Below are 587 nucleotides of genomic sequence, written 5' to 3'. Positions count from 1 at the left end.
TGGGCTCAAGTGATCCTCCTGCCTCAGCTTCCCAAGTAGCTGGGACTACTGGCATGTACCACCGCGACTAGCTTTTTTTTTTTTTTAATTGTAGAGATAGGGTCTCCCTATGTTGCTCAGGCTGGTTTCCAACTCCTGGTCTCAAGCGATCCTCCTGCTTCGGCCTCCCAAAGTGCTGGGATTACAGGCTCGAGCCACCACTCCAGGTCCTGGATACTTTTAATTTTGCAGCTGCAGAAGGGGACACAAGGGGAAGGAGGATTTGTTGAAATTAAAGCGCACTGCGAGAAAGAATGGGTCACTAGCATCCTCCTTTTGCCTGCGCGGAGGGCCCCTGGCAGCACCCCCTCCCTCGCCAAGCCCAGCCTCTGCACAGGCTCCAGGAGACGCTGCTCCGGGGTCCTGCGGTGGACACCGGGCTGCACCCCCGTCGGTCGCACTTGGAGCAGGTTCGGGTTCTGGGGCTGGGGAAGCATAAACCCGGGCTCCAAACCCTCCTGTAAGGCTCTTCAGGGCGCCAGCTCCGCAGAGGCAGGAGCCGCCGCACACGTGCGCGCCCGAAACTGCCAAAGCCCACTCGCGAGCTT

Source organism: Mandrillus leucophaeus, unplaced genomic scaffold (assembly GCF_000951045.1).
Source record: "Mandrillus leucophaeus isolate KB7577 unplaced genomic scaffold, Mleu.le_1.0 Scaffold105, whole genome shotgun sequence".
NCBI classification, from domain to species: Eukaryota; Metazoa; Chordata; class Mammalia; order Primates; family Cercopithecidae; genus Mandrillus; species Mandrillus leucophaeus.
The sequence above is the reverse complement of the archived record's forward strand: the minus strand, read 5'-3'. Positions refer to the sequence as shown.